Source organism: Ornithorhynchus anatinus, chromosome 1 (genome assembly GCF_004115215.2).
Source record: "Ornithorhynchus anatinus isolate Pmale09 chromosome 1, mOrnAna1.pri.v4, whole genome shotgun sequence".
Classification (NCBI taxonomy): Eukaryota; Metazoa; Chordata; class Mammalia; order Monotremata; family Ornithorhynchidae; genus Ornithorhynchus; species Ornithorhynchus anatinus.
In genome coordinates this window covers 24,597,612-24,617,404 of record NC_041728.1, presented here as the reverse complement: position 1 = coordinate 24,617,404, position 19,793 = coordinate 24,597,612, and the positions used below count along the sequence as shown (strand labels likewise).

The 19,793-nt window shown below is 44.8% G+C and overlaps 1 long non-coding RNA gene across 1 annotated transcript; it reads right to left on the bottom strand.

Moving 5' to 3' along the window:
- Positions 1-11,291: 11,291 nt before the first annotated feature.
- Positions 11,292-12,126, bottom strand: LOC120638303. The gene is made up of 2 exons (XR_005659891.1): positions 12,033-12,126; positions 11,292-11,477 (listed from the first exon to the last, which is right to left on the bottom strand). It is a non-coding gene; the product is annotated as an uncharacterized LOC120638303 (long non-coding RNA).
- Between the last annotated feature and the right edge of the window lie 7,667 nt (positions 12,127-19,793).

Genomic DNA, 19,793 nt, shown 5'->3' with positions numbered 1-19,793 from the left:
TACTGAGCACTGATGGGGTGCCGAACACTTTCCTATTTCCAGTGTTTCTTGAACAACGTGACAGAGCGGGGAACTGCTGGAAGGCCGCTCCTCCAGCCTCACTGCTGGCAATCAGGAGAGGAGTTGCTCTCCTTGACCAAGCGCTTCATGAAGGTCAGGATATTAAGAAACAGGCACCAAATCAGAGAGAGACAGAGAGAAACAGAAAGAGAGAGAGAGAAAGAGATACTGTCTGGGACAAACTCATTAGTGCAGCATGAATCTACTTGATTCTGGAAATAATGTGGGAGAGTGAATTGGTCTCACACCAGACTTTTCAGCTCTACTCACACGCATGGCCAGGACCACAGTGTCCTCTTTGAGGACAAAGGAATATCCAGGTGTGTTTTTTTTAAATGGTATTTGTTAAACATGCCAGGAGCTGTAATAATAATGTTGGTATTTGTTAAGCGCTTACTATGTGCCGAGCACTGTTCTAAGCACTGGGGTAGACACAGGGGAATCAGGTTGTCCCACGTGGGGCTCACAGTCTTAATCCCCATTTTACAGATGAGGTAACTGAGGCACAGAGAAGTTAAGTGACTTGCCCAAAGTCACACAGCTGACAAGTGACCGAGCCGGGATTCGAACCCATGAACTCTGACTCCAAAGCCCGTGCTCTTTCCACTGAGCCACGCTGCTTCTTTAAATGCTGTACTAAGTGCTGGGGTATTTACAAGATAATCAATTTGGACACAGCTCACTGTCTTAATCCCCATTTTACAGATAAGGGAACTGAGGCACAGAGAAGTGAAGTGACTTGTCCTAGGTCACACAGCAGACAGATGGCGGAGCCAGGATTAGAACCCGGTCCTCTGACTTCCAGGCCCATGCTCTTTCCACTAGGCCACACTGCTTCTCTAATTACGTGGGACACCTCGCAAATTAGCTGGAATATGTGTTTTCACTATGCATTCTGTCTAAAACCTGTTTGGAAATTAGGGACTTGAAATCATCCAAACACATGAACCTTTTAGGATATAGTTTGTGATAGTGATGATACCAATAATAATTTTTTTTAAAGTACTTATTCTGTGTATAACCTATGTGCTAAGCACTAGGATATATACACAAGATAATCCAGACCCACAGGGGGCTAATAGTCTCAATAGGAGGGAGAACAGATATTGAAGTGCTAAGCACTTAAGACAGTGCTAAGCGCTTAGTACAGTGCTCTGCACACAGTAAGCACTCAATAAATACAATTGAATGAATCCTCATTTTGCAGATGAGGGAACTGAAGGATGGAGAAGATGAGTGACTTGTCCAAGGTCATACAGCAGGTAAGTGGCTGAGTCAGGATTTTTACCCAGATTCTCTGACTCCCATGCCCGTGTTCTTTCCAGTAGGACACACTGTCTTCCGTTAAGGCCTTACTATGTGTCAAACACTGTACTAAACAACAGAGTAGATACATGATATTCAGGAGGGACACAGTCCCTGCCCCACATTGGGCTCACAGTCTAAGGGAAGAGAAAACAGATACTGAATTCCTATTTTACAGATAAGAGAATTGAAGTCCAAATAGTTCATGGATGTGTGCAACATCAGACGGTGTGTACTGCAGAGTAAGTTCTCCTCAATTGATAGATAATATTTGAGTGCTTACTGTAGGCTGAGCACTACACTAAGCACTGGGGAAAGTAGGAAATAATAGAGTTGGTAAATAATGTTGGTATTTAAGCGCTTACTATGTGCAGAACACTGTTTTAAGCACTGGGGTAGACACAGGGGAATCAAGTTGTCCCATGTGGGGCTCACAGGTAAATGTGAACCCTGCCCACAAGGAACTAAAGATTAATTTGAGTTTTTTCAAGAATACACCCCACGCCCATGTTATAGGGGAACGCCGTGTAAATACACATCGAAAGAAGGATGCCAATGAAGTCACCGGCTAAATCTAACGTATCCTGGTTAGTGTTTTCAGAATGACAGCCCTCTGTCAGGAGCAAGGCAAAATCCCGCCTTGTGTTTTGGGGTTTACTATAATCTTTTCCAAGCAGCAGCAGTTGTTTGCAGTGGCTTCCCATTCAAATCTAGCTATTCGGGACTAAGCATCCGGGCCCACTTTATACAGGGCACGTCAAGCAGAAAGAACCAGTGAGTCAGCTGAATAAGGTCGCCCACCCTATTACTCTAGCAGAAATTTGTGTAGCTCCGGCTGCCTCACTGGAGTTGCCAGAGCTGCACGGGGAATTGTTCTCACTCCTGCTGCTAAGACATGATAGCTTCGGCCTACGGTTGCTTTACTAAACACAGAGGCAATCTTCCTGTGGGAGCGGTGCCAGGGAGATGCTCATTTTCCTCTTCTGCTAGTTCCCATTAGACTGTAACCTCTCGTGAGCAGGGATCACATCTTTCTGCCTATGTCCTTTGTGCCAAAGAAAGCATTAATATTCCTAGCGAGGATGACAACTGAATCTTCTTACTGTGAGTGCCTGGGTATCTGTGAACCGCACGCATGGCAAACCGAAGCTGCCCTCCGCTCCATTTCATCTCAGCCACCACTCTGGTCGGTGCTGCTGTCAGGATGACATCACGCAGCGCTCCGAATGTCATCTGTACACTGAGTGTCACCTGAGGGCTTCAGTTACTGAGGCCCTACTTAAAGCTCTACTCCAGCTTCAGTCAACGGTATTTACTGAGCCCTGACAGCTAAATGTGGCAAGACAGATGCTGCCTGCCTTCAAAAAGCTTGCAATCAACTGGAATGTAACTTTGCCATGGGGTCCAAGTAGAACTCGCTCCCCAGGTGACTGCTATTAGAGGGGAAAGAGGTAAAATTAGAGGGAAATGCCCAGTCCTTGGAAATGCCAAGGGGAATGATTGATTGATTAAGGAAAAATCAGGCTGCAGTCCACACCGTGTCTGATGCCGCACACACACCCATGAACCATTTCCTCCAACTCTGTTGACGATGTCTCTGAACAGGCTTGGGTGGTTGGACGAAAGGCCAAGGAAAGGACAAAAGACAATTGCCAGGAGAATGATGGGGGAAAACCAGAACAGATGAAGAAAGAAGAGGGCTCAGGTAACCTGCATTCCCAGCTCTTCCACATTTCAAGGTGAAATTCAATATTCAAAGATATTAGCCCATTAAAGGCAGCCTGACAATTTAACTACAAATGAAGAGAAGAGAAGAAATAATGAATTGTTGCAGGCATAGAAGCTGTTGGAGAAATCGATTTAAAAGATTTCCCATTTGTTTTATATGTTGTCTCCAGAATAAAAATATGAATATTATTGCAAGATTGGGTCAGAAAAGCTCTTTGAGCTAGGTGGAAGGTACAGTCAGCATGGCCTATAGGAAGAAGCATGGGCTTGGAAATCAGAAGACGGGTGTGAACCCCCAGGTGGTGAAAGGGTAGTCTGGGAGAAACAGGGTGTGGAAATGAGGCCCTCCCTGATGAATCTCTCTTGAAGGAGATGTGATTTCAGAAGTGCCTTGAAGATGGGAAGAGCAGCAATCAAGTTGGGATTCAGTCTGACAAGGGCTTGGGGCAGTGTTGTAGCAATTTGGATGAAGGGGAAGGGGTTGATTCTGGAGATGTTACAGAGGACGAATCAAAGGGATTTGGAAACCAACTGACTGTGGGGGTAAAAGAGGGGAAGGAGTCAAGGATACTGCCATGGTTGTGGGTTTGGGGAATATGGGAAAGTTAAGGGGAGAAGAAGATTTTGGAGGGAAGATAAGGAGTTCAGTTGTGGACATGTTGAGTTTGAGGTGCTGGTAGGAAATCCACTCAGAGATGTCCTAGAGGCAGAGGGAGATGTAAGACTGTTGAGCAGGAGAAGTCAGGTCTAGTGAGATTGATTTGGGATTGTCCATGTAGAGGTGGCAGTTGAAGCCATGGGACTGGATGATCTCCAAGGGAATACAGATTGAGAACTGGGGGGAACCCAGAAATGACCCTTAAGGGACACTCACAATTTGGGAGTGGAAGGGAGAGGAAGAACCAGTGAAAGAATCATTCAGTGAGATAGGAGAAAAACCAGGAGAGGAAGAGTGCCAGAAAAGCCACGGTTAGATAGTATTTCCAGGAGAAAGGACGGTCCATGTGTCAAAGGCAGCTGAGAGGTCTAGGAGGAAAAGGATGGAGTTGAATCCATTTTTCTCACATTGAAATGCTGTATGGGGTTAACTCTGTCAATGAGGACAAAAGTTAATCTTTGCCTTCCTCTTTTTCCCTAATGACAACAACCTCACTTGGATATGATCTTTCTCAGCATATCATCGTTTTTGGCATATTTCATCTATTCACTGGCTCAATCAATGGTATTTATGAAGCGGAGAAGAAACGTGGCCTAGTGGAAAAAGCAAGAGTCTGGGAGTCAGAGGATCTGGGTCCTAATCCTGTCTTCATCACTTGCTGCTTTGTGACCTTGGGCAAATCACTTAATTTACCTGTGTTTCAGTTTCTTCATCTGTATAATGGGGATTAAATCCTATTCCTACTTGAGACTGTGAGTCCCACGTGGGACAGGGACGGCGTCCAACCTGAATTTTTTGTATCTATTCCTGTGTTTAGTACAGTGCTTAATAAATACCATAATTAGAAGTTATTACTATTATTAATATTTTTGAGAGCCTACTGTCTGTAGAGTTCCAAACTATACACCTGCTGAATGCAGAGAATTCTGAGGAGTACAGTAAAAGTATAGGATATAGTCCCTGACCTCGAGACACGTACAATCTAATGGGGAAGATAGAAAGTCTCAAATAATTTGCAAATAGGAGGGAGGAAGTATAATGCTATTCCTTTGTAACAGAGAACTGCACTCCACCTTTTGGATTTTGCTCATTAACTATCCACATATACCTAAGAGAGTATGGCAGAAAAAAAAGAAATAAAAGATGTCTCACTCCATAAGAAAAGCACAGAATAGATTTTATATGGAACTGAATTCATACCTGGTTTGTTTTAGAAAATACCCTGTGGAATTATTTGAAAAATAACCAATAGCACTGCAAAAGGTTTTGCCACAGTGGTATTTTTATTACGTAAATGGAGGATCAATGTAGAGTATCTATGTAGCACTGAGGGAAATCTTTTTAAAACAAGTCTTCTTAGAAGAGGAAAATGGTAACATCCTTTATGGAAGACTGAACTTGGATATCTATTTCATCTTTAGCCTGTGAGAAATCGATATAGGACTGAGAAAAACATTGGGGCCTAAATGTTAAATAAATTCATCTTTTGATTTATTTCAAAACTGGATTCTTATTGACTCCAATACTTAATAACGATAATAATAATAATAATAATGATGTATTCGTTAAATGTTTACTATGTGCCAAGCACTATTCTAAGCACTGGGGCTCAGAGGCCTGAGGCGAAGGAGGGTGCGGTCCAGCAGAGCCTTGGGTATGTCCCAGGAAAGATGACATTATGGGTTGTGTCATTTCGATATTATGCTGGTCAGACTCCTAGTCAGATGGAGCCCCAAAGCCCTAAGATGTCTTTAGCAGCAATCATTCCTCAGAAAAAGTATATTTCTCTCTAAATCCAACATAGTAATACTAGCACTAGTAATAATGCATGTTAAGCACCTACTGTGTTCAAAATATTGTACTGAGTGCTGAGAAAGAATATGTGTGAGCATTAGACATGGTCCCTGGCCCTCCAGGGCATCATGGTCCAAGAAGACAAGAGGGAGGGAGGTTTGGCAACAGACGGGTAATGAAAGACGAAGCAATAAAAATACAAAAACGAAGTAAAAGATAAGGAGAGGGATAAACTAATTAACAGCAAAAGGGTACTGAATCATCCTGACTCTTCTTCTCAGGCCCACTCTGAGTTAGCTTGGTATGTCCCGATCCTAAATCTCTCCTCAGATCTTCCGAGGTCTGTCTGTCCGTCTCGCCCTCCCTTTCTCTATCCGGTAATATTTACTGAGTGGCTAAGGTGTACAATTAGCATTATACATTTAAAATAAAAGACACAGTCCCTCAAAATGCTCACTGACAGCCAAGTTTCCCCTTGCTTCTGTTTCTCTCACTTTCCACTTGTACTTTCAGAGGGCAAAGAATGAAACTGGTAGACTCAGCCATAGCTTCCAGCAGCTGCTAACTGACCCACCCGATCTAAGATAAACGCCGTCTTCCCTTGCCATCTTTAACATTCATCCTGGGATGTGCCCTCTCGCTCCCTAACTTTTTCTTCTACATCCCTAACTTCTACTGTGATAATCCATTATGAATTATTCATGGAAGAATTGAGTCAAACCCCTCTTGAACCAACTGATATTTCAGCATGCAAACTTTCCTGTTGTAAAGGAAAAAATGTGAAGCGCTTTCTCTTGTTCATCTTCAACCTAATGCCATCAAACATTAGTGGGTACCCTTTGACCTGGTGTCGAAAGATTTCATGAACGACAGTTTTGGGTTCATCCTGTCTACACTTAACACATTCCAAACATGTCCCCTCTCAAGGTCTCTGGCTCCCCTGAGCTATGTCTGTGGGGGTTTTTTTATAGATCATAAATTCAGAACTTCTCAACTGCCCACCTCCGGGCTTTTCCATCACTAGATAGCACCACGATCCTCCCTGTCTCTGAAGCCCATACTCTTGGTGTTATCCTTGATTCATCTCTCTGATTTAATCTGCTACCAAATCCTGTCAGTTCAACCTTCACACCGTTGCTAAAATCCACCCTTTCTTCTCCAACCAAACTGCTACCACGTTAATCCAAGCATTTATCCTATTCCGCCTTGATTATTCATTCATTCATTCAATAGTATTTATTGAGCGCTTACTATGTGCAGAGCACTGTACTAAGCGCTTGGGATGAACAAGTCGGCAACAGATAGAGACAGTCCCTGCCGTTTGACGGGCTTACAGTCTAATCGGGGGAGACGGACAGACAAGAACAATGGCACTAAACAGCGTCAAGGGGAAGAACATCTCATAAAAACCGATGGCAACTAAATAGAATCGAGGCGATGTACAATTCATTAACAAAATAAATAGGGTAACGAAAATATATACAGTTGAGCGGACGGGTACAGTGCTGTGGGGATGGGAAGGGAGAGGTGGAGGAGCAGAGGGAAAAGGGGAAAATGAGGCTTTAGCTGCGGAGAGGTAAAGGGGGGATGGCAGAGGGAGTAGAGGGGGAAGAGGAGCTCAGTCTGGGAAGGCCTCTTGGAGGAGGTGATTTTTAAGTAAGGTTTTGAAGAGGGAAAGAGAATCAGTTTGGCGGAGGTGAGGAGGGAGGGCGTTCCAGGACCGCGGGAGGACGTGACCCAGGGGTCGACGGCGGGATAGGCGAGACCGAGGGACGGCGAGGAGGTGGGCGGCGGAGGAGCGGAGCGTGCGGGGTGGGCGGTAGAAAGAGAGAAGGGAGGAGAGGTAGGAAGGGGCAAGGTGATGGAGAGCCTTGAAGCCTAGAGTGAGGAGTTTTTGTTTGGAGCGGAGGTCGATAGGCAACCACTGGAGATTAGTGCAACCTCCTCGCTGACTTCTGTGCCTCCTATCTTGCCCCACGTCAGTCCACAGTTCACTTTGATGTCCAAATCATCTGTCTAAAAAACCATTCAGTCCACATTTCCCCACTCCTCAAGAACCTCCAGGCATTGCCCATCCACTGCCACATTCATTCATTCATTCATTCAATCGTATTTATTGAGCACTATGTGCAGAGCACTGTACTAAGCGCTTGGAAAGTACAAACAGAAATGCCTTACCATTGGCTTTAAAGCACCCAACCCAATCACCTTGCCCTCCCCGCCTATTTCCCATTACAACCCAGCCCTCACACTTTGCTCCTCTAATGAAGGAGCATAGTCTAGAGGATAGATCACAGGTCTGAGAGTCAGAAGGTCATGGGTTCTAATCCTGGCTCTGCCACTTGTCGACTGTATGACCTTAGGCAAGTCACTTAACTTCTCTGGGCCTCAGTTCCCTCATCTGTAAAATGGGGATTAAGACTGTAAGCCCTATGTGGGACAGGGATTGTGTCTAACTCAGTTAGTTTACATCTACTCCAACTAGAACAATGCCTGGAATGTAGTAAGTGCTTTACAAATATCTGGATCTCATATATCTCATCACCGACCCCTCGCCCACATCCTCCCTCTGGCCTGGAACTCTCTCCTTCATATCTGGCTGATAATCACTCCCCTCACCTTTAAAACCTTATTAAAAGCACACCTCCTCCAGAAAGTCTTCCCGACTAAACCCTCATTTCCTCTTCTTCCACTCCCTTCTGTTGCTCTTGCACTTGGATTTGCATCCCTTTATTAATCACACCCTCACAGTATTTACAAGCATATCCTTTATTTATACTAATGTCTGTAAAACTCCTTGTGGGTAGGGAACGTGTCTACCAATTCCGTTATTTTGAACACTCCCAAGTTCTGAGGACAGTGCTCTGCACACAGTAAGCATTCAATAATAGTAATAATAATAATAATAATAATAATTGTGGTATTTGTTAAGCACTATGTGCCAAGCACTGTTGTAAGCACTGGAGCACTCTCAATAAATATGACTGATTGATAGTGTCAATCTGGTAGGTACAAAATATGCCCAATATCAGTCAGATCAACTCTGAAAAATATAATTGCCTTTTCAGTCAATCAATAATTGTTGAATGCCTAATGAATTGAGTAAAACACATATTCCCTGACTTCAAGGAGCTTACAATCTACTGAAGAAGGCAGACAGACAGTAGGAGCAGAAGGACGAAAGGGAAGAGACCTGGGAAATCAAAGATGTGGGGACCCCCTTAGGGAGGCATCAGGGGACACCAAGGAACTTATCCATAAAATCCAACCGGGCAACAAGACCCCATTTTCAAACCTAAGAAGGTAAAATCTCACTACTGACTCCAGCCCTGTGCCTCCGGAGCATGGGTATCATTCTGTCTGCCCTCCGAGGATGGACATAGAGTGGCTTTAATGAGCAGAGGCACTTTCAGACCTCAGATTAATCAGAGCAAGTGCCCTGTTCTTGCAAGAGACATTTCTGCTGCCAAGTCCCAGGGTTAGAGATAAACCAGACAAAGTATTTAGGGCCCCCTGCAAGCATGTCCTCTGCCACAGCCTGACCCACCCATACAACATTTATTCATTCATTCAATAGTATTTACTGAGCGCTTACTATGTGCAGAACACTGTACTAAGCACTTGGCATGTACAAATTGGCAACAGATAGAGACAGTCCCTGCCCAGTGACGGGCTTACAGTCTAAACGGGGGGGACAGAGAGACAAAAACAATAGCAATAACAACCTCAGTGAACCCCAGAGTTAGATGCTGAAAGGAGACTGAGCTGTGTTCTGCAGTGGATGGTTCACCCTCCCCCATTCACTAAACCCCCTTCAGTTTAGGAGATGGACTATCACTCGGGATTGCTTTTTTTTTTTATGGATTTAAGCAATATGCCAGGCACTTAGTTCCCCAGTGCTTAGTAGATACAAGCTAATCAGATTAGACACAGTCCCTAACCCACTTGGGGCTCACATTCTTAATCCCCATTTTCCAGATGAGGTAACTGAGGCACAGAGACATTAAAATAACTTACCCAATGTCATATAGCAGACATAAGGCAGAGGCAGAATTAGAACCCAGGTCCTTCAGACTCCCAGGCCCATGCTCTATCCACTAGGCCACACTGCTTCTCTTGCCCTTTGTAAACACACTTTTCTAGGTTGCACCTTGCAACCCTGAGACGGCTGTTGGAGTCAGCCCAGAATTCAGTGGAACTGCAGAAATCTTTTTCCTTTCCACTGTATTCCCTCTCGCAGGGCAGCCCTCTTGCAAGAAGTTGGTATAGTTGGTTCTCCTATGGCATGAGTTCTTGCTCCGTGTTCTGGATAAACCACTGTTGGGTAGTTAAGGAACCTATAACTTGGGACAATCTGAATAGAATGTGAGGCAGTGTGGGAAGAACCAACTGTGTGCAGCCATCAGTCCAGGTATGAGTTTTCACTAATGAAATTTTTCATCTTTCTAGGTCATCACCCCAGCACCAGCTACACATTTAGGCCCTCAAACTCATGCACAGCACTTCTGTACATAACAGTTGATGTGCCCTAAAACATAAGCACAAGCAGCATAGCCTAGTGGAAAAAGCACGGGCCTGGGAGTCAGAGGACCTGGGTTCTAATCCTGGCTCTGCCAGTTGTTTTGCCAATTGCTTGTAGTGTAATCTCAGACAAGTCACTTACCTTCTCTGTGCCTCAGTTTGCCTCAACTGTGAAATGGGGATTCAATACCTGTTCTCCCTCACACTCCCGACTGTGAGCCCCCATGTGAGACTGGGACTGCGTCCAACCTAATTAACTTGTGGCTTCCCCAGTGCTTAGAATAGTGTTTGACACACAGTAAGCACTTTAACAAGTACCATAAAACAAACATCTCCTTTTTTTCTCTCTTATGTATACATTATTTTGTGTGGGTCTCTCCCACTAAGCTGTATGCTCCTGGAGGGCAGGGATCACGTTTCCTAACTCACAGGGCAACCTTCTTGCAATAAATTTGTATAATCGTTTTCTCCTATAGCATATGTTTTCACTCCATGTTCTGGATACACTACTATTGGGTAGTTGTGACAATCTGAGTAAATGTGACACAATGTAGAAAAAACAGCTGTGTGCAGGCAGTCAAGTAGCAAGGTTTTTCTAGTGAAATTTCTCATCTTCCTAGATCATCTCCCCCCAGCACTAACTATACCCATAAGTGCTCTTCCCATGCAGAGCACTTCTGTACAAAATGGCTAATGTCCCCTACTATTTAAGCCTTTACTCTTTTCTTTCTCTTATATTCAATTTATATCACGTAGGTCTCGGCCACTAGGCTCTAAGCTCCTAGAGGGTGGGGATCACGTTTTCTACCTCAGGTGTGCTGTCTGAAGAGCACAGAATAGTGTTCTGCACCCAAGAGGAGCTCGATTAATACTATTTATTGACTGACCGATTGAGATTTCCTTAACACAGGGTTGGTTCATTAGGAATGCAAACGCTTCATTATCAGAGGACTGGCTGAACCCCTTTTATCCTATGTGAAATTGGGAGGTGGGGAGGGGAAGGGCAAGGGCAAGGGAAGGATTGAATCAAAGTCGAGCGGCAACAGTCCAAACTCGATTGCCTTCGATGTGATCTTATTTTCCAACTAGTGCAGCTCTTTTGCAAAAGAACGCTCCCAAAGCATCTCTTTAAAATGAAAAAGAAGGATCCCAGAGAGAAACCAAGTGCAACTTGTCATGGATTCATTGCCTTATAAGATGCTGTCATTAAACAAAGTCAATTAGGTTTTTTCCCTTTCGCCATTCCATTTTATTTCAACACTACCATTCAGAGATAAGTCTTCAAATGAGTCATCCCCAAATGATCCCTCATCTTCTTCTGAAGTGCCTTTGCCGCACAGATCTTGTGTAACGTTGGTTTAAACTGAGTGGCCCCAGCATTCACAACTCGAACCGAGTTTTCCTTTAGTGCCTGAAAAACAGTCCTTCCAGTCTTCTAGGCTGTAAGTTCATTATGGGCAGGGAACTTGTCTACCAACTCTTGTGATGTTGTAGTCTCCCATGCGCAGATCACAGTGCTCTGCACATAGTAAATGCTCAATACCACTGATTGAAAGCAAACCCACAGAGCTGTTCCCCTTCTCATCTGCCACGCTCTGTAGCTTATTGTTTATAGGGAGATAGATGAAGAGGCTGACTCTTGACATCCGCTTGGATGTCTGCTGCGCTGGCGTGTTTGGAGACAGCTGTGATACGAGCCTTCTCATAGAGCCTGGCCAATCTAATCCAATCTATTTCACAGAGTGCCTGGAACGCATGCATCCCAAGGCGATGCGCATAAAACATAATTAAAACAGGCATTACTCTGACACACTCTGAGAAACGAAAATTTCCTTCCATTGCCAATCCCTGGAACCATAGGGAGGAACTAGGAGAAACAGAGCTCTGTAAGCAGAAGCCTGGACTGCTGGTAAACGGAGCCTGGGGGCTGTTCACCGATCACAGCTACTGAATGGGAAAAACTCACCTGTTCACATTCTCCTCCGATCACAGGAACTCAGCATTGTTCCATTAGGGAGCCACTAGATCTTGAAAGCAGAGTTCTTTCAGCTGGTGAGAAGGAAATGGGTCTGAGAGAGAGCACAAGAAGTTTGGTATCAGTCTGGGAATCTTTTACAGGAAAATGAATATCAGACTGGAAATCTTTTACAGGAAAATGAATTTGATTAACTGTTTCTTCACCGATTTTTCATTTTAGATCAATCATTCCATCAGCACTATTTATTAAGTGGCTTACCAATCACTGTATTCAGCACTTGGGAGAGAACTACAGAAGACAGTTTCTGGTGTCTACCAACTCTGTTAGGTTGTACTTTCCCAAACGCTTAGTACAGTGCTCTGCACATGGTAATCACTCAATAAATAACATTGGTTGATTGATTATCAAGTCATAATGGAGAGCTAAAGGGGAGAGAGTTTCCATTTTTGAAGAAATCACTCAAATCCTTCCTTTAGAGTATAGGCCCCTTGAGGCCCCCTGTGCCTTTTGACCCTTATTGCATTCTCCCAAGCACATAACACACTGCTATGCACATAGTGGGAGCTCAGTAAATACCACCGATAGACTGCTTGGTGAGTGAAGATTGTAGAAATGATTAAGCCAACCATGTGCTGACCTGTGGTGCCTCAGGTTAGCAATGGTACTGTGCTGTGATCGTTTTGGTCACAACTTAGTTTTTTAGGTTAGATTCCTGTATCTGATGTAAGGAACAGGCATTACCCAACAGGTTATCCAGTGGAATGGCGTGATTTCCCAATGGCTTTAATGATAACTTTGGTGAAAATCTGCCAAACCTAGAGTATGTTCCTGGGGGGGATCCCTGATCCAGAAGCAGCGTGGCTCAGTGGAAAGAGCCCGGGCTTGGGAGTCAGAGGTCATGGGTTTGAAGTCCGACTCTGCCACTTGTCAGCTGTGTGACTGTGGGCAAGTCACTTAACTTCTCTGTGCCTCAGTTCCCTCATCTGGAAAATGGGGATGAAGACTGTGAGCCTCATGTGGGACAACCTGATGACTCTGTATCTACCCCAGCGCTTAGAACAGTGCTCAGCACATAGTAAGTGCTTAATAAATACCTACATTACTATTATTATCCAGCCATCACCTCCATAGTTGTTTTGCCCCTTTCCCCTCCTTTCCTCTCCCCTTTGCTTAGAAAACCTGGGATTAGGCAACAGGAGCTAAAATGGAGGGAGGCTGAGCTTTCCAAATGAAAATATAATAATAATAATAAAAAAGAGAAAGGTTTCCAGAGCTCTATCAGGGGACTGGCCAGCTAAAAACCACACAAAGGGCTGTCCTACCTGAGCAGTGGGTTCAATGACAGCTCTAAGGGCAGATCCAACAAAGCTCCCAAAGACAAGAGGATGCAGTGAGGCAGCTGGACACCACCACCCCCAGCTCTCTGCCTTTCAAACAAACTAGTATGGCACTTCACCTGGGTCGTGACCACCCAAAGGGCAGTGGAAAGTTGAGAAGGGGGTCTGTTCTCTTATTCTTTTATAGAGAAGCAACTGGGCATAGTGGATAGAGCACAGGCCTGGGAGTCAGAAGGCTGTGGGTTCTAATCTTGGCTCCACCACTTGTCTGCTGTGTGGCCTTGGGTAAGTCTCTTTAAAATGGGGATTAAGACTGTGAGCCCCATAATAATAATAATTATGGGATTTGTTAAGCATTAACTATGTGCCAAGCACTGCTCTAAGAGCTGGAGTAGATACAAGGTAATCAGGTTGTCCCACTTGGGGCTCACAGTCTTAATCCCCATTTTACAGATGAGAGAACTGAAGCACAAAGAGGTTAAGTGACTTGCCCGAGGTCAAACAGCAGACAAGTGGCAGAGCCGGGATTAGAACCCATGACCTCTGACTCCCAAGCCCAGGTTCTTTCCACTAAGCCAAGCTGCTTTGAGGATTGTGTCCAACCTGATTTGCTTGTACTGCCCCCAGTGCTTAGTAGTGACTGGCATATAGTAAGCACTTACCAAATAGCACAATTATCATTATTCTTATCATTCTAGTTCAACAGCATCAACTTTAACAAACTGACCCTGTATGGACCACTGGTGTTGCAATTTTTCTTTAACGTTTTGAGTGCTTCTCCCCAGAACAGTACCTGGCACATAGTAAGTGCTTAATAAATGACATTAAAAACAAATCAACAGTGTCTACTGAGACTTATTGTGTGCACTCTTTTAAGCAATGGGGTGAGGACAGTAAAAGTTAAAGATACAGTACCAACCTTCAAGAAGCTTGCAATCTAATGGGGAAACAGGAAGATCCAAATGATATGCAAATAGTGGAAGCAGGAGGAAGATCAATGCGGCTACCTCTGAGAGCAGGGATATGGCAGATTAGTGGAAAAGAAACAAGTGCAAATTATTGCAAGTCAACAGTAAGTATACGTGCTAAAGGACGATGAATAAACATAAGGGTTAACGGTAGCTGCTGGAGTGATACTATTTAGGAAAGAAGAGACTTATTGGGACAGCTCCCGGAAAGTGGTGGATTTTTAGAAGGGCTCTGAAGGATGGGGAAAATTGTGCCTGGTGGATCTGAAGAGGGAGGGAGATTCGAGTGGGTGAACAGGGTGAGTAAGGGACCAGAGGTGGGAGAGTTGAGAGCAAGGCACAGTATGAAGGTGGGTTTAGGAGGCTTGAAGAGTGAGAGTTCAGGTGCCGCTGATGAAGGAAGCTGATGAGTAAGAGGGAGGGAGCTGGTGGATAATCTCAAAGCCAGTGGTCAGGAGTTAAGAATTTTCCACTCATTCATTCAATCATATTTATTGAGCGCTTACTGTGTGCAGATCACTGTACTAAGCGCTTGGAAAGTACAATTTAGAAATCATGAGAGACAATCCCTGCCCACACCGGGTTTACAGTCACAGCTACGGGTTAAGAAATTTGTCTTGGCTATTGAATTAGCCAGTAATGGAAGCGTCACCCTCAGCCCTGGCAGTCTTCCTGGACAGTAATCAGTCGTGAAAGCGCTGAGATTTATTTGAAAGCAAGTTTGAAGCTCGTGCGCTAAAGCCTTTGGAGAGAATAATCCAATTGGACTAGAAGCAGGAGCCCTTCCTTTTGTTCTTATTTTGGATACTGACATCAGACACGAGAATACACTCCTATTCAGCATCTCCTGCTTTCTCTGTGCCATTCTGATTTGGCTGTGTACACACCCTCCGTCACTCTAATTATAGGTGTCAGGCCATTTGATTGCTCCCCTGTGTATGGGTGGGGGACAGATGAGTAACCAAGGACCTTTGCAGGGAACAATGTTGGTGTGAACACCATGACTGAACCTTGCTCTTTATGACAGCATTGCCAGGAGAAGCTAACTGCTTCTCCTCCCTTGTGGCTTTGTGATGAGAAAATTGGTTTGGTTGAATTCTATTTCTTTCTTTGATTCAGTGACCTGCCAGGTAGGGCTTGAGGAAGCAGTAAAAGGGCTGGCTTCAAAGAGTAAGCAAGAAGGGGCGGCAGCCGTTTAAAATCTGCAAGCACCTAGCTCCCCTTGACCCAAGTTGAGAGAAGTGCTTGTATTAAAGGGGCCTAAGATGCAATCACGCTTAGAGCACCCGGGGGGAGTGGAGAACCAGAAAAGCACTTTGGGTTTGGGGTTCAGGCAGACTTCCACGTGTTAAAACGCTCTACCAAAATACAAGATTGTGTTATTATGTTGTCTCATCAACCCCTGGGATTCTTACACTATTGTTTCCACTGGGGAAAGCCAAAGAAAGCTGTGACCATCTCAGGGAGTTCTGGGCCGGGGCCAGATTCTATCTGGCTCTGATGGGTACAGGTAAAGCAGCAGCTGCCATATTATCCCCTTATAATCCACTTAGGAGCCAAAATGATCTCATTATCGGGCCTAGTGATTTAATGTGTCCACATTGCTTCCCCAGCAGGCCTAAGCACCCATTTAGTGCAGGATGGGAGTGACGCTAAGCATCATCTGCCTTTTGTTCCTGGTCTCTTCTCCACCTTTCCTTTCCTCTAGTGGGGGTCTAATTTGAACCTCCACAGAACAAGAGCCCACCCTGAGGTACATCTGCTTCTTAAACACCCCTTCTCAAGGTGAAGCCTTAAAGGAGTATTAGACTCCATGGCCATTCACTCAGTCGATGGTATTTGTTGAGCTCTTTCTGTGTTAGGGTAGTGTACTGTACTGGGCTCTTGGGAGGAGGAGGAAAAGTAAAAGCTATGTTGCCTGCCCTCAAGGACCTTTCAATCTAATCAAGCCAATTTACTTCTGAGGCTTAGTGTTTTTGTTGTTTGAATTTTTTAAATGGTATTTGTTAAGCAGCGTGGCTCAGTGGAAAGAGCACGATCTTGGGAGTCAGAGGTTGTGGATTCGAATCCCGGATCCGCCACTTGTCAGCTGTGTGACTGTGGGCAAGTCACTCAACTTCTCTGTGCCTTAGTTCCCTCATCTGTAAAATGGGGATTAAGACTGTGAGCTTCACGTGGGGCAACCTGAGTATCCTGTATCTACCCCAGCGGTTAGAATAGTGCTCTGCACATAGTAAGTGTTTGTTCAGAAATAACAACATTATTACTAAGGGCTTTCTATGTGCCAGAACTGTAATAATAATAATAATAATAATAATAATAATACTTGAGTACTTACTATGTGCCTAGCATTGTTCTAAGCACTAGGGTAGATGCAAGTTAATTGGGTTGGACAAAGTTCCTGTCTCACATGGGGCTCATAATCTTTATCCCCATTTTACAGGTGAAGTAACTGAGGCCCAGAGAAGTGAAGTGACTTGCCCAAGGTCACACAGAAGACATGTGACAGAGCTGTAATTAGAACCTAGGTCCTTCTGACACCCAGGCTCATGCTGTATCCACTAAGTCATGCTGCTTTTCCTAAACATTGTATTAAGCTCTGGGGTAGATATGGGGGAGAAGTTTTAGGGGGCAAAAATACTGCAGTTTCAGGTAGTCACACTTTTCCCCTATCTATACCCCCAAGATCACAAAATGTCACTGTGCGCAGGGTTCCCAAATTGCTAGTGGCAGCCCCAAGTGAATTCTCAGTCACCCTGGCTTTTGATAGCTGACACATTTTAACAGCACATTCAGAAAGACATCAAGGCCCAGTGGAAAGACTATGGTTCTGGGAGTCAGGAAACCCAGCTTCTGGGCTCTGCTCTGCCACTAGTCAACTATGTGACCTTGGGGAAATCATTTAATCTTTCTGGCCATCAGTTTCCTCAAATGACTCTCTCCCTCCCCTACCAGCACTGCCTAATGGAAAGAGCACAGGCCTGGGGATCTGGGTTCTAATCCCAGTTCTGCCAATTGCATACTGTGTGACTTTAGGCAAGTCATTTAACATCTCTGTGCCTCAATTTTCTTACCTCTAAACCTGTTGTCCCTTCTAGTTAGATTGTGAGCCTCATGAGGGACAGAGACTATGTCCAACCTGATTAACTTGTATCTATCCCAGCACTTAGAACAGTGCCTGGAACATAGTAAGCACTTAACAAGTACCGTAATTAAGCAATGGGGTAGACACAAATTCATTGGGTTAGAACTTGTCTCACATGGAGTTCACATAATTAGTATCATTACTATTTCTTAGATGAGACAAAGACTGTGTCAAATCCCAAATAAAAAATGTCATTATAATAATGATTTTAAAATTCAGAAAGGTGCCATACAGAGGCATATTTGCTCCTGCTTTTGGGAGATGAACCAAAATTAGGGAAAACAGAATAACTTTTGTTTTCTGCACAAGTAAAGTGACTTGTTTTCTAGTTTTTCAGCAGCACCAACTCAACTAATTGGGCCTTACGCCAAGCTGAAGAGTGAAGATCACAAACAGGGAATCAGTAAAAAAACACTGACACGAAGACAAGAAGATCCTAACCAGACCAGCTGGCATGTGAGGTAGAAGCAGCATGGCCTAGTGGAAAGAGGACGGGCCTGGGTGTCGGAGGACCTAGGTTCCAATCCCAGCTCTGCCGCGTGCTGCTGTGTAACCTTGGGCAAGTCACTTTACTTCTCTATGCCTCAGGTACTTCATCTGTAAACTGGGGATTAAATCCTACTCCTTCCAACTTAGACTGTGAGCCCCATATGGGACAGGGGCAGTGTCCAACCTGATCAACTTGTATCTACCCCAGTTCTTAGGACGGTGCTCGACATATAGTGAGTGCTTAGCTGGTATCATTATGACCATAATTATTATTAATTTTCTGCACCATAAGGGCAGGGGTGAGGCTTCCAACAGTGACAGGACTTCCCAGCAGTGGCCTGAAGACCTTCCCCACAATACGGTCTCCGGAAGAAGGAAAGGAAGGTCACCTCACTCGTTGAGTTTCCCAGATCATAATGCTATCACACATTCTCATCTCCACAGAGGAAGGATGGCACTCGGCAGGACCAGTTCTCTCTTTGTGTCCCTTGTAGTGCTCAGGTCTGGCAGCTGGGTGGGAGGAAGGACTGTAAGCCTGGTGAGGGCAGGGATTGTCTCTCTTTATTGCTGAACTGTTCTTTCCAATTGCTTAGTACAGTGCTCGGCACACAGGAAGTGCTCAATAAATATGATTGGATGAATGAGTGAATGAACCTAGTCAGGGAGGGTTGGGGACAGAGGGAACTGTTCATCGGTGAGGTGTGGCTAACTCATAAAGGGCTAAATTACAGTGAATTTCTTTTCGCTTCAAGACAAAAAATCCTTATTAGTGACTTTTTAAAGAAAAATGGTATTTATTAAGCACTTACTACGTGCCAGAGACTGTGCTAGGGTAGATATAGCTAATCAGGTTGGACACAGTCCATGTCCCTTATGGGGCTCACTGTCTTAATCTCCATTTGGCAGATGAGGTAAGTGAGGCACAGAGACGTTAAGTGACTTGACCGAGGTCATTCAGCAGACACGTGGCAGATCTGGGATTAGAACCCAGATCCCCCAAATCCCAGGCCTGTGCTCTTTCCACTAGGCCCCACTGCTTCTTAAGACATTCCATCAGTGCACTCACTCTTACTTAGCAGCTCTCCTCACTCACTACATCCAGCTCGCATTCATGCCTAAGGGCTACAGGGTGACTGAGTGCCAAGATGCTAGGGTGGTAGTTGGGGAGGTTTTTATCACCTGAGAAGGAAATGAAGGGGTGGAATTTCAGGGAGCCTGAAGCCTGGGCAGGGAGGGAGGGAGGGAGCTTCAGAAATGAGGAGGGCAAGAACAAATGGTGGAGGAGGTGGCCATGAAAGACGGTGAAAGGATTCACTTGGGAGGAGCAAGGGAAGACCGCAGGGATGGAAGAAGGAGCTCACTGTGGGTGGGAAAGGTGTCTACCAACTCTGAAATGTACTTCCCCAAGTGCTTATTACAGTGTTCTGCACACAGTAAGTGCTCAATAAATTCCATTGATTGATTGATTGAGAGTGCTGGTGGACAGTCCTGAAGCCAACAAAGAGGTCCTCTGCTCTCAGGCCCATGCCCTTTCCACTAGGCTATGCTGCTTCTCACATATACTTTCTGTCTGTCCTGTCCTGCCAGCTCATTTTGTCTCTCTTTCCTCCCTTACTGATCCTCCCTTTAAGGCTTAGGTCAGTCAGGCAGTCAATCATATTTAGTGAGGGCTTACTGTGTGCAGAGCAGTGTACTAAGCACTTGGGAGAGTAGAAGAGAACAATAAACAGACACATTCCCTGCCCACAAAGAGCTTCCGGGAATAAGACTACAATGAGTGACACGATTACGACAGGCCCACAATCAATAT